The 24,232-nt window shown below is 39.5% G+C and overlaps 39 non-coding genes and 13 pseudogenes across 39 annotated transcripts; all 52 read right to left on the bottom strand.

Annotated features, from left to right (window-relative positions):
* Positions 1–42: 42 nt before the first annotated feature.
* LOC146031408 (5S ribosomal RNA) lies at positions 43–161 on the bottom strand. The gene has a single exon (XR_014456875.1). It is a non-coding gene; the product is annotated as a 5S ribosomal RNA (ribosomal RNA).
* Positions 162–506: 345 nt separating this feature from the next.
* On the bottom strand, positions 507–625 carry LOC146032673 (5S ribosomal RNA). Its single transcript, XR_014458097.1, has one exon. It is a non-coding gene; the product is annotated as a 5S ribosomal RNA (ribosomal RNA).
* A 346-nt stretch (positions 626–971) lies between these two features.
* LOC146030522 (5S ribosomal RNA) lies at positions 972–1,090 on the bottom strand. Its single transcript, XR_014456013.1, has one exon. It is a non-coding gene; the product is annotated as a 5S ribosomal RNA (ribosomal RNA).
* Positions 1,091–1,434: 344 nt separating this feature from the next.
* LOC146028333 (5S ribosomal RNA) lies at positions 1,435–1,553 on the bottom strand (annotated as a pseudogene).
* Positions 1,554–1,898: 345 nt separating this feature from the next.
* On the bottom strand, positions 1,899–2,017 carry LOC146031910 (5S ribosomal RNA). The gene has a single exon (XR_014457362.1). It is a non-coding gene; the product is annotated as a 5S ribosomal RNA (ribosomal RNA).
* A 345-nt stretch (positions 2,018–2,362) lies between these two features.
* On the bottom strand, positions 2,363–2,481 carry LOC146032318 (5S ribosomal RNA). Its single transcript, XR_014457759.1, has one exon. It is a non-coding gene; the product is annotated as a 5S ribosomal RNA (ribosomal RNA).
* Positions 2,482–2,826: 345 nt separating this feature from the next.
* Positions 2,827–2,945, bottom strand: LOC146033206 (5S ribosomal RNA). Its single transcript, XR_014458616.1, has one exon. It is a non-coding gene; the product is annotated as a 5S ribosomal RNA (ribosomal RNA).
* A 345-nt stretch (positions 2,946–3,290) lies between these two features.
* On the bottom strand, positions 3,291–3,408 carry LOC146029425 (5S ribosomal RNA; annotated as a pseudogene).
* Positions 3,409–3,748: 340 nt separating this feature from the next.
* Positions 3,749–3,867, bottom strand: LOC146027924 (5S ribosomal RNA; annotated as a pseudogene).
* Positions 3,868–4,210: 343 nt separating this feature from the next.
* On the bottom strand, positions 4,211–4,329 carry LOC146027923 (5S ribosomal RNA; annotated as a pseudogene).
* A 343-nt stretch (positions 4,330–4,672) lies between these two features.
* On the bottom strand, positions 4,673–4,791 carry LOC146034561 (5S ribosomal RNA). Its single transcript, XR_014459966.1, has one exon. It is a non-coding gene; the product is annotated as a 5S ribosomal RNA (ribosomal RNA).
* A 345-nt stretch (positions 4,792–5,136) lies between these two features.
* On the bottom strand, positions 5,137–5,255 carry LOC146035044 (5S ribosomal RNA). Its single transcript, XR_014460447.1, has one exon. It is a non-coding gene; the product is annotated as a 5S ribosomal RNA (ribosomal RNA).
* Positions 5,256–5,599: 344 nt separating this feature from the next.
* On the bottom strand, positions 5,600–5,718 carry LOC146035032 (5S ribosomal RNA). The gene has a single exon (XR_014460435.1). It is a non-coding gene; the product is annotated as a 5S ribosomal RNA (ribosomal RNA).
* Positions 5,719–6,063: 345 nt separating this feature from the next.
* On the bottom strand, positions 6,064–6,182 carry LOC146035020 (5S ribosomal RNA). The gene has a single exon (XR_014460423.1). It is a non-coding gene; the product is annotated as a 5S ribosomal RNA (ribosomal RNA).
* Positions 6,183–6,526: 344 nt separating this feature from the next.
* On the bottom strand, positions 6,527–6,645 carry LOC146033652 (5S ribosomal RNA). The gene has a single exon (XR_014459061.1). It is a non-coding gene; the product is annotated as a 5S ribosomal RNA (ribosomal RNA).
* Positions 6,646–6,990: 345 nt separating this feature from the next.
* On the bottom strand, positions 6,991–7,109 carry LOC146031375 (5S ribosomal RNA). The gene has a single exon (XR_014456843.1). It is a non-coding gene; the product is annotated as a 5S ribosomal RNA (ribosomal RNA).
* Positions 7,110–7,454: 345 nt separating this feature from the next.
* Positions 7,455–7,573, bottom strand: LOC146031448 (5S ribosomal RNA). Its single transcript, XR_014456915.1, has one exon. It is a non-coding gene; the product is annotated as a 5S ribosomal RNA (ribosomal RNA).
* A 345-nt stretch (positions 7,574–7,918) lies between these two features.
* LOC146035008 (5S ribosomal RNA) lies at positions 7,919–8,037 on the bottom strand. The gene has a single exon (XR_014460411.1). It is a non-coding gene; the product is annotated as a 5S ribosomal RNA (ribosomal RNA).
* A 345-nt stretch (positions 8,038–8,382) lies between these two features.
* LOC146028932 (5S ribosomal RNA) lies at positions 8,383–8,491 on the bottom strand (annotated as a pseudogene).
* A 345-nt stretch (positions 8,492–8,836) lies between these two features.
* Positions 8,837–8,955, bottom strand: LOC146034994 (5S ribosomal RNA). Its single transcript, XR_014460398.1, has one exon. It is a non-coding gene; the product is annotated as a 5S ribosomal RNA (ribosomal RNA).
* Positions 8,956–9,299: 344 nt separating this feature from the next.
* On the bottom strand, positions 9,300–9,418 carry LOC146034982 (5S ribosomal RNA). The gene has a single exon (XR_014460386.1). It is a non-coding gene; the product is annotated as a 5S ribosomal RNA (ribosomal RNA).
* A 345-nt stretch (positions 9,419–9,763) lies between these two features.
* LOC146031002 (5S ribosomal RNA) lies at positions 9,764–9,882 on the bottom strand. The gene has a single exon (XR_014456481.1). It is a non-coding gene; the product is annotated as a 5S ribosomal RNA (ribosomal RNA).
* A 344-nt stretch (positions 9,883–10,226) lies between these two features.
* On the bottom strand, positions 10,227–10,345 carry LOC146034970 (5S ribosomal RNA). Its single transcript, XR_014460374.1, has one exon. It is a non-coding gene; the product is annotated as a 5S ribosomal RNA (ribosomal RNA).
* A 345-nt stretch (positions 10,346–10,690) lies between these two features.
* Positions 10,691–10,809, bottom strand: LOC146034958 (5S ribosomal RNA). Its single transcript, XR_014460362.1, has one exon. It is a non-coding gene; the product is annotated as a 5S ribosomal RNA (ribosomal RNA).
* A 556-nt stretch (positions 10,810–11,365) lies between these two features.
* LOC146029004 (5S ribosomal RNA) lies at positions 11,366–11,474 on the bottom strand (annotated as a pseudogene).
* Positions 11,475–11,819: 345 nt separating this feature from the next.
* LOC146031289 (5S ribosomal RNA) lies at positions 11,820–11,938 on the bottom strand. The gene has a single exon (XR_014456758.1). It is a non-coding gene; the product is annotated as a 5S ribosomal RNA (ribosomal RNA).
* Positions 11,939–12,283: 345 nt separating this feature from the next.
* Positions 12,284–12,402, bottom strand: LOC146034177 (5S ribosomal RNA). Its single transcript, XR_014459584.1, has one exon. It is a non-coding gene; the product is annotated as a 5S ribosomal RNA (ribosomal RNA).
* A 345-nt stretch (positions 12,403–12,747) lies between these two features.
* Positions 12,748–12,856, bottom strand: LOC146029003 (5S ribosomal RNA; annotated as a pseudogene).
* Positions 12,857–13,201: 345 nt separating this feature from the next.
* LOC146032099 (5S ribosomal RNA) lies at positions 13,202–13,320 on the bottom strand. Its single transcript, XR_014457544.1, has one exon. It is a non-coding gene; the product is annotated as a 5S ribosomal RNA (ribosomal RNA).
* A 344-nt stretch (positions 13,321–13,664) lies between these two features.
* Positions 13,665–13,783, bottom strand: LOC146032467 (5S ribosomal RNA). Its single transcript, XR_014457900.1, has one exon. It is a non-coding gene; the product is annotated as a 5S ribosomal RNA (ribosomal RNA).
* A 345-nt stretch (positions 13,784–14,128) lies between these two features.
* Positions 14,129–14,247, bottom strand: LOC146034946 (5S ribosomal RNA). The gene has a single exon (XR_014460350.1). It is a non-coding gene; the product is annotated as a 5S ribosomal RNA (ribosomal RNA).
* Positions 14,248–14,803: 556 nt separating this feature from the next.
* LOC146029002 (5S ribosomal RNA) lies at positions 14,804–14,912 on the bottom strand (annotated as a pseudogene).
* A 345-nt stretch (positions 14,913–15,257) lies between these two features.
* LOC146032098 (5S ribosomal RNA) lies at positions 15,258–15,376 on the bottom strand. Its single transcript, XR_014457543.1, has one exon. It is a non-coding gene; the product is annotated as a 5S ribosomal RNA (ribosomal RNA).
* A 345-nt stretch (positions 15,377–15,721) lies between these two features.
* Positions 15,722–15,840, bottom strand: LOC146027772 (5S ribosomal RNA; annotated as a pseudogene).
* Positions 15,841–16,185: 345 nt separating this feature from the next.
* Positions 16,186–16,304, bottom strand: LOC146031447 (5S ribosomal RNA). Its single transcript, XR_014456914.1, has one exon. It is a non-coding gene; the product is annotated as a 5S ribosomal RNA (ribosomal RNA).
* A 345-nt stretch (positions 16,305–16,649) lies between these two features.
* On the bottom strand, positions 16,650–16,768 carry LOC146034934 (5S ribosomal RNA). Its single transcript, XR_014460337.1, has one exon. It is a non-coding gene; the product is annotated as a 5S ribosomal RNA (ribosomal RNA).
* Positions 16,769–17,113: 345 nt separating this feature from the next.
* Positions 17,114–17,222, bottom strand: LOC146028931 (5S ribosomal RNA; annotated as a pseudogene).
* A 345-nt stretch (positions 17,223–17,567) lies between these two features.
* LOC146034922 (5S ribosomal RNA) lies at positions 17,568–17,686 on the bottom strand. The gene has a single exon (XR_014460325.1). It is a non-coding gene; the product is annotated as a 5S ribosomal RNA (ribosomal RNA).
* A 344-nt stretch (positions 17,687–18,030) lies between these two features.
* On the bottom strand, positions 18,031–18,149 carry LOC146034910 (5S ribosomal RNA). The gene has a single exon (XR_014460313.1). It is a non-coding gene; the product is annotated as a 5S ribosomal RNA (ribosomal RNA).
* A 345-nt stretch (positions 18,150–18,494) lies between these two features.
* Positions 18,495–18,613, bottom strand: LOC146031446 (5S ribosomal RNA). Its single transcript, XR_014456913.1, has one exon. It is a non-coding gene; the product is annotated as a 5S ribosomal RNA (ribosomal RNA).
* Positions 18,614–18,958: 345 nt separating this feature from the next.
* On the bottom strand, positions 18,959–19,077 carry LOC146034898 (5S ribosomal RNA). Its single transcript, XR_014460301.1, has one exon. It is a non-coding gene; the product is annotated as a 5S ribosomal RNA (ribosomal RNA).
* Positions 19,078–19,422: 345 nt separating this feature from the next.
* On the bottom strand, positions 19,423–19,531 carry LOC146028930 (5S ribosomal RNA; annotated as a pseudogene).
* A 345-nt stretch (positions 19,532–19,876) lies between these two features.
* Positions 19,877–19,995, bottom strand: LOC146034886 (5S ribosomal RNA). Its single transcript, XR_014460289.1, has one exon. It is a non-coding gene; the product is annotated as a 5S ribosomal RNA (ribosomal RNA).
* Positions 19,996–20,339: 344 nt separating this feature from the next.
* On the bottom strand, positions 20,340–20,458 carry LOC146032053 (5S ribosomal RNA). Its single transcript, XR_014457501.1, has one exon. It is a non-coding gene; the product is annotated as a 5S ribosomal RNA (ribosomal RNA).
* A 345-nt stretch (positions 20,459–20,803) lies between these two features.
* LOC146031001 (5S ribosomal RNA) lies at positions 20,804–20,922 on the bottom strand. The gene has a single exon (XR_014456479.1). It is a non-coding gene; the product is annotated as a 5S ribosomal RNA (ribosomal RNA).
* Positions 20,923–21,266: 344 nt separating this feature from the next.
* LOC146031635 (5S ribosomal RNA) lies at positions 21,267–21,385 on the bottom strand. The gene has a single exon (XR_014457097.1). It is a non-coding gene; the product is annotated as a 5S ribosomal RNA (ribosomal RNA).
* Positions 21,386–21,730: 345 nt separating this feature from the next.
* LOC146034872 (5S ribosomal RNA) lies at positions 21,731–21,849 on the bottom strand. The gene has a single exon (XR_014460276.1). It is a non-coding gene; the product is annotated as a 5S ribosomal RNA (ribosomal RNA).
* A 345-nt stretch (positions 21,850–22,194) lies between these two features.
* LOC146029049 (5S ribosomal RNA) lies at positions 22,195–22,303 on the bottom strand (annotated as a pseudogene).
* A 345-nt stretch (positions 22,304–22,648) lies between these two features.
* Positions 22,649–22,767, bottom strand: LOC146032808 (5S ribosomal RNA). Its single transcript, XR_014458225.1, has one exon. It is a non-coding gene; the product is annotated as a 5S ribosomal RNA (ribosomal RNA).
* A 345-nt stretch (positions 22,768–23,112) lies between these two features.
* Positions 23,113–23,231, bottom strand: LOC146031380 (5S ribosomal RNA). Its single transcript, XR_014456847.1, has one exon. It is a non-coding gene; the product is annotated as a 5S ribosomal RNA (ribosomal RNA).
* A 345-nt stretch (positions 23,232–23,576) lies between these two features.
* LOC146028929 (5S ribosomal RNA) lies at positions 23,577–23,685 on the bottom strand (annotated as a pseudogene).
* Positions 23,686–24,030: 345 nt separating this feature from the next.
* Positions 24,031–24,149, bottom strand: LOC146031000 (5S ribosomal RNA). The gene has a single exon (XR_014456478.1). It is a non-coding gene; the product is annotated as a 5S ribosomal RNA (ribosomal RNA).
* Between the last annotated feature and the right edge of the window lie 83 nt (positions 24,150–24,232).

Below are 24,232 nucleotides of genomic sequence, written 5' to 3'. Positions count from 1 at the left end.
AAATAGCTAGAGAATAAAAACAATTTGCCAGTAATGGGAAAAAACCTACAGCACCTGGTGTTCCCATGTGGTCTCCCACCCAAGTACTAACCAGGCCCAACACTGCTTAGCTTTCAAGATCAGACGAGATTGGGCGTATCCAATGTGGTATGGCTGTAGGTGAGATACTTGCACTTTTTTGCCCTCTTCTACTTCTATCTAAAGGTAAGCTAATAAAAAAGTTTCCTAACATTATTGGCTTACTGAAAAAAATCATGTGTTGGTAATGTAAAAATACCTACAGGACATAATATTAGCAGGTGGTCTCAAATTAAACTACTAAAGAGGCTCAACACTATTTAGCTGCCAAAAGCAGTTGGAATTGGGCCGAAACAGTGTGGTAAGTCTTTAGGTGATGGCTATTGTGTCTGTTTGACCTCTCCCAAATGTCTGTATTGGCAATAAAAAGAAAAAGTTTCCAATTTAAATAGCTAGAGAATAAAAACAATTTGCCAGTAATGGGAAAAAACCTACAGCACCTGGTGTTCCCATGTGGTCTCCCACCCAAGTACTAACCAGGCCCAACACTGCTTAGCTTCCAAGATCAGACAAGATTGGGCGTATGCAATGTGGTATGGCTGTAGGTGAAATAGAGTCACTTTTTTGCCCTCTTCTACTTCTATAACCAGGTAAGCTAATAAAAAAGTTTCCTAACATTATTGGCTTACTGAAAAAAATCATGTGTTGGTAATGTAAAAAGACCTACAGGACAATAATATTAGCAGGTGGTCTCAAATTAAACTACTAATGAGGCTCAACACTGTTTAGCTGCCAAAAGCAGTTGGAATTGGGCCGAAACAGTGTGGTAAGTCTTTAGGTGATGGCTATTGTGTCTGTTTCACCTCTCTCAAATGTCTGTGTTGGCAATAAAAAGAAAAAGTTTCCAATTTAAATAGCTAGAGAATAAAAACAATTTGCCAGTAATGGGAAAAAACCTACAGCACCTGGTGTTCCCATGTGGTCTCCCACCCAAGTACTAACCAGGCCCAACACTGCTTAGCTTCCAAGATCAGACGAGATTGGGCGTATACAATGTGGTATGGCTGTAGGTGAGATACTGGCACTTTTTTGCCCTCTTCTACTTCTATCTAAAGGTAAGCTAATAAAAAACTTTCCTAACTATATTGGCTTACTGAAAAAAATCATGTGTTGGTAATGTAAAAAGACCAACAGGACATAATATTAGCAGGTGGTCTCAAATTAAACTACTAAAGAGGCTCAACACTATTTAGCTGCCAAAAGCAGTTGGAATTGGGCCGAAACAGTGTGGTAAGTCTTTAGGTGATGGCTATTGTGTCTGTTTGACCTCTCCCAAATGTCTGTATTGGCAATAAAAAGAAAAAGTTTCCAATTTAAATAGCTAGAGAATAAAAACAATTTGCCAGTAATGGGAAAAACCTACAGCACCTGGTGTTCCCATGTGGTCTCCCGCCCAAGTACAAAAGAGGCCCAACACTGCTTAGCTTCCAAGATCAGACGAGATTGGGCGTATCCAAAGTGGTATGGCTGTAGGTGAGATACAGTCACTTTTTTGCCCTCTTCTACTTCTATAACCAGGTAAGCTAATAAAAAAGTTTCCTAACATTATTGGCTTACTGAAAAAAATCATGTGTTGGTAATGTAAAAATACCTACAGGACATAATATTAGCAGGTGGTCGAAAATTAAACTACTAAAGAGGCTCAACACTATTTAGCTGCCAAAAGCAGTTGGAATTGGGCCGAAACAGTGTGGTAAGTCTTTAGGTGATGGCTATTGTGTCTGTTTGACCTCTCCCAAATGTCTGTATTGGCAATAAAAAGAAAAAGTTTCCAATTTAAATAACTAGAGAATAAAAACAATTTGCCAGTAATGGGAAAAAACCTACAGCACCTGGTGTTCCCATGTGGTCTCCCACCCAAGTACTAACCAGGCCCAACACTGCTTAGCTTCCAAGATCAGACAAGATTGGGCGTATCCAATGTGGTATGGCTGTAGGTGAAATAGAGTCACTTTTTTGCCCTCTTCTACTTCTATAACCAGGTAAGCTAATAAAAAAGTTTCCTAACATTATTGGCTCACTGAAAAAAATCATGTGTTGGTAATGTAAAAAGACCTACAGGACATAATATTAGCAGGTGGTCTCAAATTAAACTACTAATGAGGCTCAACACTGTTTAGCTGCCAAAAGCAGTTGGAATTGGGCCGAAACAGTGTGGTAAGTCTTTAGGTGATGGCTATTGTGTCTGTTTCACCTCTCTCAAATGTCTGTGTTGGCAATAAAAAGAAAAAGTTTCCAATTTAAATAGCTAGAGAATAAAAACAATTGGCCAGTAATGGGAAAAAACCTACAGCACCTGGTGTTCCCATGTGGTCTCCCACCCAAGTACTAACCAGGCCCAACACTGCTTAGCTTCCAAGATCAGACGAGATTGGGCATATCCAATGTGATATGGCTGTAGGTGAGATGCAGGCACTTTTTTGCCCTCTTCTACTTCTATCTAAAGGTAAGCTAATAAAAAAGTTTCCTAACTATATTGGCTTACTGAAAAAAATCATGTGTTGGTAATGTAAAAAGACCTACAGGACATAATATTAGCAGGTGGTCTCAAATTAAACTGGTAAAGAGGCTCAATACTATTTAGCTGCCAAAAGCAGTTGGAATTGGGCCGAAACAGTGTGGTAAGTCTTTAGGTGATGGCTATTGTGTCTGTTTGACCTCTCCCAAATGTCTGTATTGGCAATAAAAAGAAAAAGTTTCCAATTTAAATAGCTAGAGAATAAAAACAATTTGCCAGTAATGGGAAAAAACCTACAGCACCTGGTGTTCCCATGTGGTCTCCCACCCAAGTACTAACCAGGCCCAACACTGCTTAGCTTCCAAGATCAGACAAGATTGGGCGTATCCAATGTGGTTTGGCTGTAGGTGAAATAGAGTCACTTTTTTGCCCTCTTCTACTTCTATAACCAGGTAAGCTAATAAAAAAGTTTCCTAACATTATTGGCTTACTGAAAAAAATCATGTGTTGGTAATGTAAAAAGACCTACAGGACATAATATTAGCAGGTGGTCTCAAATTAAACTACTAATGAGGCTCAACACTGTTTAGCTGCCAAAAGCAGTTAGATTTGGGCCAAAACAGTGTGGTAAGTCTTTAGGTGATGGCTATTGTGTCTTTTTCACCTCTCTCAAATGTATGTATTGGCAATAAAAAGAAAAAGTTTCCAATTTAAATAGCTAGAGAATAAAAACAATTTGCCAGTAATGGGAAAAAACCTACAGCACCTGGTGTTCCCATGTGGTCTCCCACCCAAGTACTAACCAGGCTCAACACTGCTTAGCTTCCAAGATCAGACGAGATTGGGCATATCCAATGTGGTATAGGTGAGATAGAGTCACTTTATTGCCCTCTTCTACTTCTATAACCAGGTAAGCTAATAAAAAAGTTTCCTAACTGTATTGGCTTACTGAAAAAAATCATGTGTTGGTAATGAAAAAAGACCTACAGGACATTATATTAACAGGTGGTCTCAAATTAAACTACTAAAGAGGCTCAACACTATTTAGCTGCCAAAAGCAGTTGGAATTGGTCCGAAACAGTGTGGTAAGTCTTTAGGTGATGGCTATTGTGTCTGTTTGACCTCTCTCAAATGTCTGTATTGGCAATAAAAAGAAAAAGTTTCCAATTTAAATAGCTAGAGAATAAAAACAATTTGCGAGTAATGGGAAAAAACCTACAGCACCTGGTGTTCCCATGTGGTCTCCCACCCACGTACTATCCAGACCCAACACTGCTTAGCTACCAAGATCAGACGAGATTGGGCGTATCCAATGTGGTATGGCTGGAGGTGAGACACAGGCACTTTTTTGCCCTCTTCTACTTCTATAGCAAGGTAAGCTAATAAAAAAGTTTCCTAACTGTATTGGCTTACAGAATAAAATCATGTGTTGGTAAAGTAAAAAGACCTACAGGACATAATATTAGCAGGTGGTCTCAAATTAAACTACTAAAGAGGCTCAACACTGTTTAGCTGCCAAAAGCAGTTTGAATTGGGCCGAAACAGTGTAAAGTCTTTAGGTGATGGCTATTGTGTCTGTTTGACCTCTCCCAAATGTCTGTATTGGCAATAAAAAGAAAAAGTTTCCAATTTAAATAGCTAGAGAATAAAAACAATTTGCCAGTAATGGGAAAAAACCTACAGCACCTGGTGTTCCCATGTGGTCTCCCACCCACGTACTATCCAGACCCAACACTGCTTAGCTACCAAGATCAGACGAGATTGGGCGTATCCAATGTGGTATGGCTGGAGGTGAGACACAGGCACTTTTTTGCCCTCTTCTACTTCTATAACAAGGTAAGCTAATAAAAAAGTTTCCTAACTGTATTGGCTTACAGAATAAAATCATGTGTTGGTAAAGTAAAAAGACCTACAGGACATAATATTAGCAGGTGGTCTCAAATTAAACTACTAAAGAGGCTCAACACTGTTTAGCTGCCAAAAGCAGTTTGAATTGGGCCGAAACAGTGTAAAGTCTTTAGGTGATGGCTATTGTGTCTGTTTGACCTCTCCCAAATGTCTGTATTGGCAATAAAAAGAAAACGTTTCCAATTTAAATAGCTAGAGAATAAAAACAATTTGCCAGTAATGGGAAAAAACCTACAGCACCTGGTGCTCCCATATGGTCTCCCACCCAAGTACTAACCAGGCCCAACACTGCTTAGCTTCCAAGATCAGACAAGATTGGGAGTATCCAACGTGGTATGGCTGTAAGTGAGATACAGGCACTTTTTTGCCCTCTTCTACTTCTATCTAAAGGTAAGCTAATAAAAAAGTTTCCTAACTGTATTAACTTACTGAAAAAAATCATGTGTTGCTAATGTAAAAAGACCTACAGGACATAATATTAGCAGGTGGTCTCAAATTAAACTACTAATGAGGCTCAACACTGTTTAGCTGCCAAAAGCAGTTGGAATTGGGCCGAAACAGTGAGGTAAGTCTTTAGGTGATGGCTATTATGTCTGTTTCACCTCTCTCAAATGTCTGTATTGGCAATAAAAAGAAAAAGTTTCCAATTTAAATAGCTAGAGAATAAAAACAATTTGCCAGTAATGGGAAATAACCTACAGCACCTGGTGTTCCCATGTGGTCTCCCACCCAAGTACTAACCAGGCCCAACACTGCTTAGCTTCCAAGATCAGACGAGATTGGGCGTATCCAATGTGGTATGGCTGTAGGTGAGATGCAGGCACTTTTTTGCCCTCTTCTACTTCTATCTAAAGGTAAGCTAATAAAAAAGTTTCCTAACTATATTGGCTAACTGAAAAAAATCATGTGTTGGTAATGTAAAAAGACCAACAGGACACAATATTAGCAGGTGGTCTCAAATTAAACTACTAAAGAGGCTCAACACTATTTAGCTGCCAAAAGCAGTTGGAATTGGGCCGAAACAGTGTGGTAAGTCTTTAGGTGATGGCTATTGTGTCTGTTTGACCTCTCCCAAATGTCTGTATTGGCAATAAAAAGAAAAAGTTTCCAATTTAAATAGCTAGAGAATAAAAACAATTTGCCAGTAATGGGAAAAACCTACAGCACCTGGTGTTCCCATGTGGTCTCCCACCCAAGTACTAACCAGGCCCAACACTGCTTAGCTTCCAAGATCAGACGAGATTGGGCGTATCCAATGTGGTATGGCTGTAGGTGAGATACAGTCACTTTTTTGCCCTCTTCTACTTCTATAACCAGGTAAGCTAATAAAAAAGTTTCCTAACATTATTGGCTTACTGAAAAAAATCATGTGTTGGTAATGTAAAAAGACCTACAGGACATAATATTAGCAGGTGGTCTCAAATTAAACTACTAATGAGGCTCAACACTGTTTAGCTGCCAAAAGCAGATGAAATTGGTCCGAAACAGTGTGGTAAGTCTTTAGGTGATGGCTATTGTGTCTGTTTGACCTCTCCCAAATGTCTGTATTGGCAATAAAAAGAAAAAGTTTCCAATTTAAATAGCTAGAGAATAAAAACAATTTGCCAGTAATGGGAAAAAACCTACAGCACCTGGTGTTCCCATGTGGTCTCCCACCCAAGTACTAACCAGGCCCAACACTGCTTAGCTTCCAAGATCAGACGAGATTGGGCGTATCCAATGTGGTATGGCTGTAGGTGAGATGCAGGCACTTTTTTGCCCTCTTCTACTTCTATCTAAAGGTAAGCTAATAAAAAAGTTTCCTAACTATATTGGCTTACTGAAAAAAATCATGTGTTGGTAATGTAAAAAGACCAACAGGACACAATATTAGCAGGTGGTCTCAAATTAAACTACTAAAGAGGCTCAACACTATTTAGCTGCCAAAAGCAGTTGGAATTGGGCCGAAACAGTGTGGTAAGTCTTTAGGTGATGGCTATTATGTCTGTTTCACCTCTCTCAAATGTCTGTATTGGCAATAAAAAGAAAAAGTTTCCAATTTAAATAGCTAGAGAATAAAAACAATTTGCCAGTAATGGGAAAAACCTACAGCACCTGGTGTTCCCATGTGGTCTCCCACTCAAGTACTAACCAGGCCCAACACTGCTTAGCTTCCAAGATCAGACGAGATTGTGCGTATCCAATGTGGTATGGCTGTAAGTGAGATACAGTCACTTTTTTGCCCTCTTCTACTTCTATAACCAGGTAAGCTAATAAAAAAGTTTCCTAACATTATTGGCTTACTGAAAAAAATCATGTGTTGGTAATGTAAAAATACCTACAGGACATAATATTAGCAGGTGGTCTCAAATTAAACTACTAAAGAGGCTCAACACTATTTAGCTGCCAAAAGCAGTTAGAATTGGGCCGAAACAGTGTGGTAAGTCTTTAGGTGATGGCTATTGTGTCTGTTTGACCTCTCCCAAATGTCTGTATTGGCAATAAAAAGAAAAAGTTTCCAATTTAAATAGCTAGAGAATAAAAACAATTTGCCAGTAATGGGAAAAAACCTACAGCACCTGGTGTTCCCATGTGGTCTCCCACCCAAGTACTAACCAGGCCCAACACTGCTTAGCTTCCAAGATCAGACGAGATTGGGCGTATTCAATGTGGTATGGCTGTAGTTGAGATAGAGTCACTTTTTTGCCCTCTTCTACTTCTATAACCAGGTAAGCTAATAAAAAAGTTTCCTAACATTATTGGCTTACTGAAAAAAATCATGTGTTGGTAATGTAAAAAGACCTACAGGACATAATATTAGCAGGTGGTCTCAAATTAAACTACTAATGAGGCTCAACACTGTTTAGCTGCCAAAAGCAGTTGGAATTGGGCCGAAACGGTGTGGTAAGTCTTTAGGTGATGGCTATTATGTCTGTTTCACCTCTCTCAAATGTCTGTATTGGCAATTAAAAGAAAAAGTTTCCAATTTAAATAGCTAGAGAATAAAAACAATTTGCTAGTAATGGGAAAAAACCTACAGCACCTGGTGTTCCCATGTGGTCTCCCACCCAAGTACTAACCAGGCCCAACCCTGCTTAGCTTCCAAGATCAGACGAGATTGGGCGTATCCAATGTGGTATGGCTGTAGGTGAGATGCAGGCACTTTTTTGCCCTCTTCTACTTCTATCTAAAGGTAAGCTAATAAAAAAGTTTCCTAACTATATTGGCTTACTGAAAAAAATCATGTGTTGGTAATGTAAAAAGACCTACAGGACATAATATTAGCAGGTGGTCTCAAATTAAACTACTAAAGAGGCTCAATACTATTTAGCTGCCAAAAGCAGTTGGAATTGGGCCGAAACAGTGTGGTAAGTCTTTAGGTGATGGCTATTGTGTCTGTTTGACCTCTCCCAAATGTCTGTATTGGCAATAAAAAGAAAAAGTTTCCAATTTAAATAGCTAGAGAATAAAAACAATTTGCCAGTAATGGGAAAAAACCTACAGCACCTGGTGTTCCCATGTGGTCTCCCACCCAAGTACTAACCAGGCCCAACACTGCTTAGCTTCCAAGATCAGACGAGATTGGGCGTATCCAATGTGGTATGGCTGTAGGTGAGATGCAGGCACTTGTTTGCCCTCTTCTACTTCTATCTAAAGGTAAGCTAATAAAAAAGTTTCCTAACTATATTGGCTTACTGAAAAAAATCATGTGTTGGTAATGTAAAAAGACCTACAGGACATAATATTAGCAGGTGGTCTCAAATTAAACTACTAAAGAGGCTCAACACTATTTAGCTGCCAAAAGCAGTTGGAATTGGGCCGAAACAGTGTGGTAAGTCTTTAGGTGATGGCTATTGTGTCTGTTTGACCTCTCCCAAATGTCTGTATTGGCAATAAAAAGAAAAAGTTTCCAATTTAAATAGCTAGAGAATAAAAACAATTTGCCAGTAATGGGAAAAAACCTACAGCACCTGGTGTTCCCATGTGGTCTCCCACCCAAGTACTAACCAGGCCCAACAATGCTTAGCTTCCAAGATCAGGCGTATCCAATGTGGTATGGCTGTAGGTGAGATAGAGTCACTTTTTTGCCCTCTTCTACTTCTATAACCAGGTAAGCTAATAAAAAAGTTTCCTAACATTATTGGCTTACTGAAAAAAATCATGTGTTGGTAATGTAAAAAGACCTACAGGACATAATATTAGCAGGTGGTCTCAAATTAAACTACTAATGAGGCTCAACACTGTTTAGCTGCCAAAAGCAGTTGAAATTGGTCCGAAACAGTGTGGTAAGTCTTTAGGTGATGGCTATTGTGTCTGTTTGACCTCTCCCAAATGTCTGTATTGGCAATAAAAAGAAAAAGTTTCCAATTTAAATAGCTAGAGCATAAAAACAATTTGCCAGTAATGGGAAAAAACCTACAGCACCTGGTGTTCCCATGTGGTCTCCCACCCAAGTACTAACCAGGCCCAACACTGCTTAGCTTCCAAGATCAGACGAGATTGGGCGTATCCAATGTGGTATGGCTGTAGGTGAGATGCAGGCACTTTTTTGCCCTCTTCTACTTCTATCTAAAGGTAAGCTAATAAAAAAGTTTCCTAACTATATTGGCTTACTGAAAAAAATCATGTGTTGGTAATGTAAAAAGACCTACAGGACATAATATTAGCAGGTGGTCTCAAATTAAACTACTAAAGAGGCTCAATACTATTTAGCTGCCAAAAGCAGTTGGAATTGGGCCGAAACAGTGTGGTAAGTCTTTAGGTGATGGCTATTGTGTCTGTTTGACCTCTCCCAAATGTCTGTATTGGCAATAAAAAGAAAAAGTTTCCAATTTAAATAGCTAGAGAATAAAAACAATTTGCCAGTAATGGGAAAAACCTACAGCACCTGGTGTTCCCATGTGGTCTCCCACCCAAGTACTAACCAGGCCCAACACTGCTTAGCTTCCAAGATCAGACGAGATTGGGCGTATCCAATGTGGTATGGCTGTAGGTGAGATACAGTCACTTTTTTGCCCTCTTCTACTTCTATAACCAGGTAAGCTAATAAAAAAGTTTCCTAACATTATTGGCTTACTGAAAAAAATCATGTGTTGGTAATGTAAAAAGACCTACAGGACATAATATTAGCAGGTGGTCTCAAATTAAACTACTAATGAGGCTCAACACTGTTTAGCTGCCAAAAGCAGATGAAATTGGTCCGAAACAGTGTGGTAAGTCTTTAGGTGATGGCTATTGTGTCTGTTTGACCTCTCCCAAATGTCTGTATTGGCAATAAAAAGAAAAAGTTTCCAATTTAAATAGCTAGAGAATAAAAACAATTTGCCAGTAATGGGAAAAAACCTACAGCACCTGGTGTTCCCATGTGGTCTCCCACCCAAGTACTAACCAGGCCCAACACTGCTTAGCTTCCAAGATCAGACGAGATTGGGCATATCCAATGTGGTATGGCTGTAGGTGAGATGCAGGCACTTTTTTGCCCTCTTCTACTTCTATCTAAAGGTAAGCTAATAAAAAAGTTTCCTAACTATATTGGCTTACTGAAAAAAATCATGTGTTGGTAATGTAAAAAGACCAACAGGACACAATATTAGCAGGTGGTCTCAAATTAAACTACTAAAGAGGCTCAACACTATTTAGCTGCCAAAAGCAGTTGGAATTGGGCCGAAACAGTGTGGTAAGTCTTTAGGTGATGGCTATTGTGTCTGTTTGACCTCTCCCAAATGTCTGTATTGGCAATAAAAAGAAAAAGTTTCCAATTTAAATAGCTAGAGAATAAAAACAATTTGCCAGTAATGGGAAAAACCTACAGCACCTGGTGTTCCCATGTGGTCTCCCACCCAAGTACTAACCAGGCCCAACACTGCTTAGCTTCCAAGATCAGACGAGATTGGGCGTATCCAATGTGGTATGGCTGTAGGTGAGATAGAGTCACTTTTTTGCCCTCTTCTACTTCTATAACTAGGTAAGCTAATAAAAAAGTTTCCTAACATTATTGGCTTACTGAAAAAAATCATGTGTTGGTAATGTAAAAATACCAACAGGACATAATATTAGCAGGTGGTCTCAAATTAAACTACTAAAGAGGCTCAATACTATTTAGCTGCCAAAAGCAGTTGGAATTGGGCCGAAACAGTGTGGTAAGTCTTTAGGTGATGGCTATTGTGTCTGTTTGACCTCTCCCAAATGTCTGTATTGGCAATAAAAAGAAAAAGTTTCCAATTTAAATAGCTAGAGAATAAAAACAATTTGCCAGTAATGGGAAAAAACCTACAGCACCTGGTGTTCCCATGTGGTCTCCCACCCAAGTACTAACCAGGCCCAACACTGCTTAGCTTCCAAGATCAGACGAGATTGGGCGTATCCAATGTGGTATGGCTGTAGGTGAGATGCAGGCACTTGTTTGCCCTCTTCTACTTCTATCTAAAGGTAAGCTAATAAAAAAGTTTCCTAACTATATTGGCTTACTGAAAAAAATCATGTGTTGGTAATGTAAAAAGGGTACTTATGTATTATCTGGGCTCCCATGTTAAATGCACCCCATTTTTTCATGCCCCTACTATCCAACTACGCATGGAGTTGATTTTATATAGTGTGGCGAGCGCAGCGAGCCACCGTGCCCGAAGCGTGGCGAGCGCAGCGAGCCCCGCGAGGAGACGCGGTCTCATAAGAAAAATGGGAGCCCAGATATTACATAAGTACCGTAAAAAGACCTACAGGACATAATATTAGCAGGTGGTCTCAAATTAAACTACTAAAGAGGCTCAACACTATTTAGCTGCCAAAAGCAGTTGGAATTGGGCCGAAACAGTGTGGTAAGTCTTTAGGTGATGGCTATTGTGTCTGTTTGACCTCTCCCAAATGTCTGTATTGGCAATAAAAAGAAAAAGTTTCCAATTTAAATAGCTAGAGAATAAAAACAATTTGCCAGTAATGGGAAAAAACCTACAGCACCTGGTGTTCCCATGTGGTCTCCCACCCAAGTACTAACCAGGCCCAACACTGCTTAGCTTCCGAGATTGAGCGTATCCAATGTGGTATGGCTGTAGGTTAGATACAGTCACTTTTTTGCCCTCTTCTACTTCTATAACCAGGTAAGCTAATAAAAAAGTTTCCTAACATTATTGGCTTACTGAAAAAAATCATGTGTTGGTAATGTAAAAAGACCTACAGGACATAATATTAGCAGGTGGTCTCAAATTAAACTACTAAAGAGGCTCAATACTATTTAGCTGCCAAAAGCAGTTGGAATTGGGCCGAAACAGTGTGGTAAGTCTTTAGGTTATGGCTATTGTGTCTGTTTGACCTCTCCCAAATGTCTGTATTGGCAATAAAAAGAAAAAGTTTCCAATTTAAATAGCTAGAGAATTAAAACAATTTGCCAGTAATGGGAAAAATCCTACAGCACCTGGTGTTCCCATGTGGTCTCCCACCCAAGTACTAACCAGGCCCAACACTGCTTAGCTTCCAAGATCAGACGAGATTGGGCGTATCCAATGTGGTATGGCTGTAGGTGAGATGCAGGCACTTGTTTGCCCTATTCTACTTCTATCTAAAGGTAAGCTAATAAAAAAGTTTCCTAACTATATTGGCTTACTGAAAAAAATCATGTGTTGGTAATGTAAAAAGACCTACAGGACATAATATTAGCAGGTGGTCTCAAATTAAACTACTAAAGAGGCTCAACACTATTTAGCTGCCAAAAGCAGTTGGAATTGGGCCGAAACAGTGTGGTAAGTCTTTAGGTGATGGCTATTGTGTCTGTTTGACCTCTCCCAAATGTCTGTATTGGCAATAAAAAGAAAAAGTTTCCAATTTAAATAGCTAGAGAATAAAAACAATTTGCCAGTAATGGGAAAAAACCTACAGCTCCTGGTGTTCCCATGTGGTCTCCCACCCAAGTACTAACCAGGCCCAACACTGCTTAGCTTTCAAGATCAGACGAGATTGGGCGTATCCAATGTGGTATGGCTGTAGTTGAGATACAGTCACTTTTTTGCGCTCTTCTACTTCTATAACCAGGTAAGCTAATAAAAAAGTTTCCTAACATTATTGGCTTACTGAAAAAAATCATGTGTTGGTAATGTAAAAAGACCTACAGGACATAATATTAGCAGGTGGTCTCAAATTAAACTACTAAAGAGGCTCAACACTATTTAGCTGCCAAAAGCAGTTGGAATTGGGCCGAAACAGTGTGGTAAGTCTTTAGGTGATGGCTATTGTGTCTGTTTGACCTCTCCCAAATGTCTGTATTGGCAATAAAAAGAAAAAGTTTCCAATTTAAATAGCTAGAGAATAAAAACAATTTGCCAGTAATGGGAAAAAACCTACAGCACCTGGTGTTCCCATGTGGTCTCCCACCCAAGTACTAACCAGGCCCAACACTGCTTAGCTTCCGAGATTGAGCGTATCCAATGTGGTATGGCTGTAGGTTAGATACAGTCACTTTTTTGCCCTCTTCTACTTCTATAACCAGGTAAGCTAATAAAAAAGTTTCCTAACATTATTGGCTTACTGAAAAAAATCATGTGTTGGTAATGTAAAAAGACCTACAGGACATAATATTAGCAGGTGGTCTCAAATTAAACTACTAAAGAGGCTCAATACTATTTAGCTGCCAAAAGCAGTTGGAATTGGGCCGAAACAGTGTGGTAAGTCTTTAGGTGATGGCTATTGTGTCTGTTTGACCTCTCCCAAATGTCTGTATTGGCAATAAAAAGAAAAAATTTCCAATTTAAATAGCTAGAGAATAAAAACAATTTGCCAGTAATGGGAAAAATCCTACAGCACCTGGTGTTCCCATGTGGTCTCCCACCCAAGTACTAACCAGGCCCAACACTGCTTAGCTTCCAAGATCAGAAGAGATTGGGCGTATCCAATGTGGTATGGCTGTAGGTGAGATGCAGTCACTTGTTTGCCCTATTCTACTTCTATCTAAAGGTAAGCTAATAAAAAAGTTTCCTAACTATATTGGCTTACTGAAAAAAATCATGTGTTGGTAATGTAAAAAGACCTACAGGACATAATATTAGCAGGTGGTCTCAAATTAAACTACTAAAGAGGCTCAACACTATTTAGCTGCCAAAAGCAGTTGGAATTGGGCCGAAACAGTGTGGTAAGTCTTTAGGTGATGGCTATTGTGTCTGTTTGACCTCTCCCAAATGTCTGTATTGGCAATAAAAAGAAAAAGTTTCCAATTTAAATAGCTAGAGAATAAAAACAATTTGCCAGTAATGGGAAAAACCTACAGCACCTGGTGTTCAAATGTGGTCTCCCACCCAAGTACTAACCAGGCCCAACACTGCTTAGCTTCCAAGATCAGACGAGATTGGGCGTATCCAATGTGGTATGGCTGTAGGTGAGATAGAGTCACTTTTTTGCCCTCTTCTACTTCTATAACCAGGTAAGCTAATAAAAAAGTTTCCTAACATTATTGGCTTACTGAAAAAAATCATGTGTTGGTAATGTAAAAATACCAACAGGACATAATATTAGCAGGTGGTCTCAAATTAAACTACTAAAGAGGCTCAATACTATTTAGCTGCCAAAAGCAGTTGGAATTGGGCCGAAACAGTGTGGTAAGTCTTTAGGTGATGGCTATTGTGTCTGTTTGACCTCTCCCAAATGTCTGTATTGGCAATAAAAAGAAAAAGTTTCCAATTTAAATAGCTAGAGAATAAAAACAATTTGCCAGTAATGGGAAAAAACCTACAGCACCTGGTGTTCCCATGTGGTCTCCCACCCAAGTACTAACCAGGCCCAACACTGCTTAGCTTCCAAGATCAGACGAGATTGGGCGTATCCAATGTGGTATGGCTGTAGGTGAGATGCAGGCACTTGTTTGCCCTCTTCTACTTCTATCTAAAGGTAAGCTAATAAAAAAGTTTCCTAACTATATTGGCTTACTGAAAAAAATCATGTGTTGGTAATGTAAAAAGGGTACTTATGTATTATCTGGGCTCCCATGTTAAATGCACCCCATTTTTTCATGCCCCTACTATCCAACTACGCATGGAGTTGATTTTATATAGTGTGGCGAGCGCAGCGAGCCACCGTGCCCGAAGCGTGGCGAGCGCAGCGAGCCCCGCGAGGAGACGCGGTCTCATAAGAAAAATGGGAGCCCAGATATTACATAAGTACCGTAAAAAGACCTACAGGACATAATATTAGCAGGTGGTCTCAAATTAAACTACTAAAGAGGCTCAACACTATTTAGCTGCCAAAAGCAGTTGGAATTGGGCCGAAACAGTGTGGTAAGTCTTTAGGTGATGGCTATTGTGTCTGTTTGACCTCTCCCAAATGTCTGTATTGGCAATAAAAAGAAAAAGTTTCCAATTTAAATAGCTAGAGAATAAAAACAATTTGCCAGTAATGGGAAAAAACCTACAGCACCTGGTGTTCCCATGTGGTCTCCCACCCAAGTACTAACCAGGCCCAACACTGCTTAGCTTCCGAGATTGAGCGTATCCAATGTGGTATGGCTGTAGGTTAGATACAGTCACTTTTTTGCCCTCTTCTACTTCTATAACCAGGTAAGCTAATAAAAAAGTTTCCTAACATTATTGGCTTACTGAAAAAAATCATGTGTTGGTAATGTAAAAAGACCTACAGGACATAATATTAGCAGGTGGTCTCAAATTAAACTACTAAAGAGGCTCAATACTATTTAGCTGCCAAAAGCAGTTGGAATTGGGCCGAAACAGTGTGGTAAGTCTTTAGGTGATGGCTATTGTGTCTGTTTGACCTCTCCCAAATGTCTGTATTGGCAATAAAAAGAAAAAGTTTCCAATTTAAATAGCTAGAGAATAAAAACAATTTGCCAGTAATGGGAAAAATCCTACAGCACCTGGTGTTCCCATGTGGTCTCCCACCCAAGTACTAACCAGGCCCAACACTGCTTAGCTTCCAAGATCAGAAGAGATTGGGCGTATCCAATGTGGTATGGCTGTAGGTGAGATGCAGTCACTTGTTTGCCCTATTCTACTTCTATCTAAAGGTAAGCTAATAAAAAAGTTTCCTAACTATATTGGCTTACTGAAAAAAATCATGTGTTGGTAATGTAAAAAGACCTACAGGACATAATATTAGCAGGTGGTCTCAAATTAAACTACTAAAGAGGCTCAACACTATTTAGCTGCCAAAAGCAGTTGGAATTGGGCCGAAACAGTGTGGTAAGTCTTTAGGTGATGGCTATTGTGTCTGTTTGACCTCTCCCAAATGTCTGTATTGGCAATAAAAAGAAAAAGTTTCCAATTTAAATAGCTAGAGAATAAAAACAATTTGCCAGTAATGGGAAAAAACCTACAGCTCCTGATGTTCCCATGTGGTCTACCACCCAAGTACTAACCAGGCCCAACACTGCTTAGCTTTCAAGATCAGACGAGATTGGGCGTATCCAATGTGGTATGGCTGTAGTTGAGATACAGTCACTTTTTTGCGCTCTTCTACTTCTATAACCAGGTAAGCTAATAAAAAAGTTTCCTAACATTATTGGCTTACTGAAAAAAATCATGTGTTGGTAATGTAAAAAGACCTACAGGACATAATATTAGCAGGTGGTCTCAAATTAAACTACTAATGAGGCTCAACACTGTTTAGCTGCCAAAAGCAGTTGGAATTGGGCCGAAACGGTGTGGTAAGTCTTTAGGTGATGGCTATTATGTCTGTTTCACCTCTCTCAAATGTCTGTATTGGCAATAAAAAGAAAAAGTTTCCAATTTAAATAGCTAGAGAATAAAAACAATTTGCCAGTAATGGGAAAAAACCTACAGCACCTGGTGTTCCCATGTGGTCTCCCACCCAAGTACTAACCAGGCCCAACCCTGCTTAGCTTCCAAGATCAGACGAGATTGGGCGTATCCAATGTGGTATGGCTGTAGGTGAGATGCAGGCACTTTTTTGCCCTCTTCTACTTCTATCTAAAGGTAAGCTAATAAAAAAGTTTCCTAACTATATTGGCTTACTGAAAAAAATCATGTGTTGGTAATGTAAAAAGACCTACAGGACATAATATTAGCAGGTGGTCTCAAATTAAACTACTAAAGAGGCTCAATACTATTTAGCTGCCAAAAGCAGTTGGAATTGGGCCGAAACAGTGTGGTAAGTCTTTAGGTGATGGCTATTGTGTCTGTTTGACCTCTCCCAAATGTCTGTATTGGCAATAAAAAGAAAAAGTTTCCAATTTAAATAGCTAGAGAATAAAAACAATTTGCCAGTAATGGGAAAAAACCTACAGCACCTGGTGTTCCCATGTGGTCTCCCACCCAAGTACTAACCAGGCCCAACACTGCTTAGCTTCCAAGATCAGACGAGATTGGGCGTATCCAATGTGGTATGGCTGTAGGTGAGATGCAGGCACTTGTTTGCCCTCTTCTACTTCTATCTAAAGGTAAGCTAATAAAAAAGTTTCCTAACTATATTGGCTTACTGAAAAAAATCATGTGTTGGTAATGTAAAAAGACCTACAGGACATAATATTAGCAGGTGGTCTCAAATTAAACTACTAAAGAGGCTCAACACTATTTAGCTGCCAAAAGCAGTTGGAATTGGGCCGAAACAGTGTGGTAAGTCTTTAGGTGATGGCTATTGTGTCTGTTTGACCTCTCCCAAATGTCTGTATTGGCAATAAAAAGAAAAAGTTTCCAATTTAAATAGCTAGAGAATAAAAACAATTTGCCAGTAATGGGAAAAAACCTACAGCACCTGGTGTTCCCATGTGGTCTCCCACCCAAGTACTAACCAGGCCCAACAATGCTTAGCTTCCAAGATCAGGCGTATCCAATGTGGTATGGCTGTAGGTGAGATAGAGTCACTTTTTTGCCCTCTTCTACTTCTATAACCAGGTAAGCTAATAAAAAAGTTTCCTAACATTATTGGCTTACTGAAAAAAATCATGTGTTGGTAATGTAAAAAGACCTACAGGACATAATATTAGCAGGTGGTCTCAAATTAAACTACTAATGAGGCTCAACACTGTTTAGCTGCCAAAAGCAGTTGAAATTGGTCCGAAACAGTGTGGTAAGTCTTTAGGTGATGGCTATTGTGTCTGTTTGACCTCTCCCAAATGTCTGTATTGGCAATAAAAAGAAAAAGTTTCCAATTTAAATAGCTAGAGCATAAAAACAATTTGCCAGTAATGGGAAAAAACCTACAGCACCTGGTGTTCCCATGTGGTCTCCCACCCAAGTACTAACCAGGCCCAACACTGCTTAGCTTCCAAGATCAGACGAGATTGGGCGTATCCAATGTGGTATGGCTGTAGGTGAGATGCAGGCACTTTTTTGCCCTCTTCTACTTCTATCTAAAGGTAAGCTAATAAAAAAGTTTCCTAACTATATTGGCTTACTGAAAAAAATCATGTGTTGGTAATGTAAAAAGACCTACAGGACATAATATTAGCAGGTGGTCTCAAATTAAACTACTAAAGAGGCTCAATACTATTTAGCTGCCAAAAGCAGTTGGAATTAGGCCGAAACAGTGTGGTAAGTCTTTAGGTGATGGCTATTGTGTCTGTTTGACCTCTCCCAAATGTCTGTATTGGCAATAAAAAGAAAAAGTTTCCAGTTTAAATAGCTAGAGAATAAAAACAATTTGCCAGTAATGGGAAAAACCTACAGCACCTGGTGTTCCCATGTGGTCTCCCACCCAAGTACTAACCAGGCCCAACACTGCTTAGCTTCCAAGATCAGACGAGATTGGGCGTATCCAATGTGGTATGGCTGTAGGTGAGATACAGTCACTTTTTTGCCCTCTTCTACTTCTATAACCAGGTAAGCTAATAAAAAAGTTTCCTAACATTATTGGCTTACTGAAAAAAATCATGTGTTGGTAATGTAAAAAGACCTACAGGACATAATATTAGCAGGTGGTCTCAAATTAAACTACTAATGAGGCTCAACACTGTTTAGCTGCCAAAAGCAGATGAAATTGGTCCGAAACAGTGTGGTAAGTCTTTAGGTGATGGCTATTGTGTCTGTTTGACCTCTCCCAAATGTCTGTATTGGCAATAAAAAGAAAAAGTTTCCAATTTAAATAGCTAGAGAATAAAAACAATTTGCCAGTAATGGGAAAAAACCTACAGCACCTGGTGTTCCCATGTGGTCTCCCACCCAAGTACTAACCAGGCCCAACCCTGCTTAGCTTCCAAGATCAGACGAGATTGGGCGTATCCAATGTGGTATGGCTGTAGGTGAGATGCAGGCACTTTTTTGCCCTCTTCTACTTCTATCTAAAGGTAAGCTAATAAAAAAGTTTCCTAACTATATTGGCTTACTGAAAAAAATCATGTGTTGGTAATGTAAAAAGACCTACAGGACATAATATTAGCAGGTGGTCTCAAATTAAACTACTAAAGAGGCTCAATACTATTTAGCTGCCAAAAGCAGTTGGAATTGGGCCGAAACAGTGTGGTAAGTCTTTAGGTGATGGCTATTGTGTCTGTTTGACCTCTCCCAAATGTCTGTATTGGCAATAAAAAGAAAAAGTTTCCAATTTAAATAGCTAGAGAATAAAAACAATTTGCCAGTAATGGGAAAAAACCTACAGCACCTGGTGTTCCCATGTGGTCTCCCACCCAAGTACTAACCAGGCCCAACACTGCTTAGCTTCCAAGATCAGACGAGATTGGGCGTATCCAATGTGGTATGGCTGTAGGTGAGATGCAGGCACTTGTTTGCCCTCTTCTACTTCTATCTAAAGGTAAGCTAATAAAAAAGTTTCCTAACTATATTGGCTTACTGAAAAAAATCATGTGTTGGTAATGTAAAAAGACCTACAGGACATAATATTAGCAGGTGGTCTCAAATTAAACTACTAAAGAGGCTCAACACTATTTAGCTGCCAAAAGCAGTTGGAATTGGGCCGAAACAGTGTGGTAAGTCTTTAGGTGATGGCTATTGTGTCTGTTTGACCTCTCCCAAATGTCTGTATTGGCAATAAAAAGAAAAAGTTTCCAATTTAAATAGCTAGAGAATAAAAACAATTTGCCAGTAATGGGAAAAAACCTACAGCACCTGGTGTTCCCATGTGGTCTCCCACCCAAGTACTAACCAGGCCCAACAATGCTTAGCTTCCAAGATCAGGCGTATCCAATGTGGTATGGCTGTAGGTGAGATAGAGTCACTTTTTTGCCCTCTTCTACTTCTATAACCAGGTAAGCTAATAAAAAAGTTTCCTAACATTATTGGCTTACTGAAAAAAATCATGTGTTGGTAATGTAAAAAGACCTACAGGACATAATATTAGCAGGTGGTCTCAAATTAAACTACTAATGAGGCTCAACACTGTTTAGCTGCCAAAAGCAGTTGAAATTGGTCCGAAACAGTGTGGTAAGTCTTTAGGTGATGGCTATTGTGTCTGTTTGACCTCTCCCAAATGTCTGTATTGGCAATAAAAAGAAAAAGTTTCCAATTTAAATAGCTAGAGCATAAAAACAATTTGCCAGTAATGGGAAAAAACCTACAGCACCTGGTGTTCCCATGTGGTCTCCCACCCAAGTACTAACCAGGCCCAACACTGCTTAGCTTCCAAGATCAGACGAGATTGGGCGTATCCAATGTGGTATGGCTGTAGGTGAGATGCAGGCACTTTTTTGCCCTCTTCTACTTCTATCTAAAGGTAAGCTAATAAAAAAGTTTCCTAACTATATTGGCTTACTGAAAAAAATCATGTGTTGGTAATGTAAAAAGACCTACAGGACATAATATTAGCAGGTGGTCTCAAATTAAACTACTAAAGAGGCTCAATACTATTTAGCTGCCAAAAGCAGTTGGAATTAGGCCGAAACAGTGTGGTAAGTCTTTAGGTGATGGCTATTGTGTCTGTTTGACCTCTCCCAAATGTCTGTATTGGCAATAAAAAGAAAAAGTTTCCAGTTTAAATAGCTAGAGAATAAAAACAATTTGCCAGTAATGGGAAAAACCTACAGCACCTGGTGTTCCCATGTGGTCTCCCACCCAAGTACTAACCAGGCCTAACACTGCTTAGCTTCCAAGATCAGACGAGATTGGGCGTATCCAATGTGGTATGGCTGTAGGTGAGATACAGTCACTTTTTTGCCCTCTTCTACTTCTATAACCAGGTAAGCTAATAAAAAAGTTTCCTAACATTATTGGCTTACTGAAAAAAATCATGTGTTGGTAATGTAAAAAGACCTACAGGACATAATATTAGCAGGTGGTCTCAAATTAAACTACTAATGAGGCTCAACACTGTTTAGCTGCCAAAAGCAGATGAAATTGGTCCGAAACAGTGTGGTAAGTCTTTAGGTGATGGCTATTGTGTCTGTTTGACCTCTCCCAAATGTCTGTATTGGCAATAAAAAGAAAAAGTTTCCAATTTAAATAGCTAGAGAATAAAAACAATTTGCCAGTAATGGGAAAAAACCTACAGCACCTGGTGTTCCCATGTGGTCTCCCACCCAAGTACTAACCAGGCCCAACACTGCTTAGCTTCCAAGATCAGACGAGATTGGGCATATCCAATGTGGTATGGCTGTAGGTGAGAGGCAGGCACTTTTTTGCCCTCTTCTACTTCTATCTAAAGGTAAGCTAATAAAAAAGTTTCCTAACTATATTGGCTTACTGAAAAAAATCATGTGTTGGTAATGTAAAAAGACCAACAGGACACAATATTAGCAGGTGGTCTCAAATTAAACTACTAAAGAGGCTCAACACTATTTAGCTGCCAAAAGCAGTTGGAATTGGGCCGAAACAGTGTGGTAAGTCTTTAGGTGATGGCTATTGTGTCTGTTTGACCTCTCCCAAATGTCTGTATTGGCAATAAAAAGAAAAAGTTTCCAATTTAAATAGCTAGAGAATAAAAACAATTTGCCAGTAATGGGAAAAACCTACAGCACCTGGTGTTCCCATGTGGTCTCCCACCCAAGTACTAACCAGGCCCAACACTGCTTAGCTTCCAAGATCAGACGAGATTGGGCGCATCCAATGTGGTATGGCTGTAGGTGAGATACAGTCACTTTTTTGCCCTCTTCTACTTCTATAACCAGGTAAGCTAATAAAAAAGTTTCCTAACATTATTGGCTTACTGAAAAAAATCATGTGTTGGTAATGTAAAAATACCAACAGGACATAATATTAGCAGGTGGTCTCAAATTAAACTACTAAAGAGGCTCAATACTATTTAGCTGCCAAAAGCAGTTGGAATTGGGCCGAAACAGTGTGGTAAGTCTTTAGGTAATGGCTATTGTGTCTGTTTGACCTCTCCCAAATGGCTGTATTGGCAATAAAAAGAAAAAGTTTCCAATTTAAATAGCTAGAGAATAAAAACAATTTGCCAGTAATGGGAAAAAACCTACAGCACCTGGTGTTCCCATGTGGTCTCCCACCCAAGTACTAACCAGGCCCAACACTGCTTAGCTTCCAAGATCAGACGAGATTGGGCGTATCCAATGTGGTATGGCTGTAGGTGAGATGCAGGCACTTGTTTGCCCTCTTCTACTTCTATCTAAAGGTAAGCTAATAAAAAAGTTTCCTAACTATATTGGCTTACTGAAAAAAATCATGTGTTGGTAATGTAAAAAGACCTACAGGACATAATATTAGCAGGTGGTCTCAAATTAAACTACTAAAGAGGCTCAACACTATTTAGCTGCCAAAAGCAGTTGGAATTGGGCCGAAACAGTGTGGTAAGTCTTTAGGTGATGGCTATTGTGTCTGTTTGACCTCTCCCAAATGTCTGTATTGGCAATAAAAAGAAAAAGTTTCCAATTTAAATAGCTAGAGAATAAAAACAATTTGCCAGTAATGGGAAAAAACCTACAGCACCTGGTGTTCCCATGCGGTCTCCCACCCAAGTACTAACCAGGCCCAACACTGCTTAGCTTCCGAGATTGAGCGTATCCAATGTGGTATGGCTGTAGGTTAGATACAGTCACTTTTTTGCCCTCTTCTACTTCTATAACCAGGTAAGCTAATAAAAAAGTTTCCTAACATTATTGGCTTACTGAAAAAAATCATGTGTTGGTAATGTAAAAAGACCTACAGGACATAATATTAGCAGGTGGTCTCAAATTAAACTACTAAAGAGGCTCAATACTATTTAGCTGCCAAAAGCAGTTGGAATTGGGCCGAAACAGTGTGGTAAGTCTTTAGGTGATGGCTATTGTGTCTGTTTGACCTCTCCCAAATGTCTGTATTGGCAATAAAAAGAAAAAGTTTCCAATTTAAATAGCTAGAGAATAAAAACAATTTGCCAGTAATGGGAAAAATCCTACAGCACCTGGTGTTCCCATGTGGTCTCCCACCCAAGTACTAACCAGGCCCAACACTGCTTAGCTTCCAAGATCAGACGAAATTGGGCGTATCCAATGTGGTATGGCTGTAGGTGAGATGCAGGCACTTGTTTGCCCTATTCTACTTCTATCTAAAGGTAAGCTAATAAAAAAGTTTCCTAACTATATTGGCTTACTGAAAAAAATCATGTGTTGGTAATGTAAAAAGACCTACAGGACATAATATTAGCAGGTGGTCTCAAATTAAACTACTAAAGAGGCTCAATACTATTTAGCTGCCAAAAGCAGTTGGAATTGGGCCGAAACAGTGTGGTAAGTCTTTAGGTGATGGCTATTGTGTCTGTTTGACCTCTCCCAAATGTCTGTATTGGCAATAAAAAGAAAAAGTTTCCAATTTAAATAGCTAGAGAATAAAAACAATTTGCCAGTAATGGGAAAAAACCTACAGCCCCTGGTGTTCCCATGTGGTCTCCCACCCAAGTACTAACCAGGCCCAACACTGCTTAGCTTCCAAGATCAGACGAGATTGGGCGTATCCAATGTGGTATGGCTGTAGGTGAGATGCAGGCACTTGTTTGCCCTCTTCTACTTCTATCTAAAGGTAAGCTAATAAAAAAGTTTCCTAACTATATTGGCTTACTGAAAAAAATCATGTGTTGGTAATGTAAAAAGACCTACAGGACATAATATTAGCAGGTGGTCTCAAATTAAACTACTAAAGAGGCTCAACACTATTTAGCTGCCAAAAGCAGTTGGAATTGGGCCGAAACAGTGTGGTAAGTCTTTAGGTGATGGCTATTGTGTCTGTTTGACCTCTCCCAAATGTCTGTATTGGCAATAAAAAGAAAAAGTTTCCAATTTAAATAGCTAGAGAATAAAAACAATTTGCCAGTATTGGGAAAAAACCTACAGCACCTGGTGTTCCCATGTGGTCTCCCACCCAAGTACTAACCAGGCCCAACAATGCTTAGCTTCCAAGATCAGGCGTATCCAATGTGGTATGGCTGTAGGTGAGATAGAGTCACTTTTTTGCCCTCTTCTACTTCTATAACCAGGTAAGCTAATAAAAAAGTTTCCTAACATTATTGGCTTACTGAAAAAAATCATGTGTTGGTAATGTAAAAAGACCTACAGGACATAATATTAGCAGGTGGTCTCAAATTAAACTACTAATGAGGCTCAACACTGTTTAGCTGCCAAAAGCAGTTGAAATTGGTCCGAAACAGTGTGGTAAGTCTTTAGGTGATGGCTATTGTGTCTGTTTGACCTCTCCCAAATGTCTGTATTGGCAATAAAAAGAAAAAGTTTCCAATTTAAATAGCTAGAGCATAAAAACAATTTGCCAGTAATGGGAAAAAACCTACAGCACCTGGTGTTCCCATGTGGTCTCCCACCCAAGTACTAACCAGGCCCAACACTGCTTAGCTTCCAAGATCAGACGAGATTGGGCATATCCAATGTGGTATGGCTGTAGGTGAGATGCAGGCACTTTTTTGCCCTCTTCTACTTCTATCTAAAGGTAAGCTAATAAAAAAGTTTCCTAACTATATTGGCTTACT

This window comes from Crinia signifera, chromosome 8 (assembly GCF_055691185.1).
Source record: "Crinia signifera chromosome 8, ASM5569118v1, whole genome shotgun sequence".
Lineage (NCBI taxonomy): Eukaryota > Metazoa > Chordata > Amphibia > Anura > Myobatrachidae > Crinia > Crinia signifera.
Note: the sequence above shows the minus strand (reverse complement) of the source record. Positions and strands in the feature narration are given on the sequence as shown.